This window comes from Cotesia glomerata, linkage group LG1 (genome assembly GCF_020080835.1).
Source record: "Cotesia glomerata isolate CgM1 linkage group LG1, MPM_Cglom_v2.3, whole genome shotgun sequence".
In the NCBI taxonomy this organism is placed as follows: domain Eukaryota; kingdom Metazoa; phylum Arthropoda; class Insecta; order Hymenoptera; family Braconidae; genus Cotesia; species Cotesia glomerata.
The window spans coordinates 25,000,127-25,001,075 of NC_058158.1; positions in this window are offsets into that span (position 1 = coordinate 25,000,127).

Sequence of the window (949 nt, forward strand, 5' to 3'; positions counted from 1 at the left end):
TTTTTTATTTATTGTACGACCATTTTTCTTCGAGTTACAGTCTGTTAAAAAGTCCCTTCAAAATTTGGACTTTTTTCTTGTTCCCTTAATTTCTGTGAGAAGCATATTAGTATATTGTCGCCTAAAAATGAAATGTCGATTTCGTCGTACTAAGTCACATTTAAAATTTACCTTTTAATGAATTAAAATTTAATTTTCACTCTATTTTCATTTTTCTTTGATACAGTGCTTTCCAAGATATAACAGGTTTTCTTCTTCTCTTTCGTTAATAATTAATGAAAAAATGGAGACACAACTAAAATATCTCAAAAAAGGAGCATTGTAATCGGTGCGCTAAATGGAAACGAAAATAACGATTTTCTCTCTATCGGCTTAAATGTAAATAATAAAAAGGGCAATAGTGACAGATGAATATTGGGAAGAAGCGGGTTTTTTGTTATTTTTAAATAAAACTTTCATAAATACGAAAAAAACATGCATTAAATTTTATATTTTCATTTTTTTTTATACTTAAGCAACTTATTTATTGACTTGAATGTTAAGTAGAAAATTTTATTACTCAACTCAGAATTAAAAAAAAAAAAAATATCGAAATTAGAAAATATATGAAATCTCTGAAAAAAATTTAACTTTTTATTTTCGTCAATCAAATATATGCTTAAGACAAACGAATTTGGATTTACTAAACTTTTTAACTCTGTAAAATTAACATTGACTATTCTTCTACTAAATGAATAAATATTTGCTTTTTTTTGTTTTAGGTAAGATGGACGTTCTGTTAATACGATTTGAGGTGGACGTATATAAGGATAAACAACGTTAAATAGTGTAAACGTGACTTCAATTAGCGCTACAATGATTGTATGGTGCTGAAGGTAATGAAACTATCAAGTTTCTCAGAAACTTGTTATATCACATGTACACACGATATATGATGCGACGACGCGTT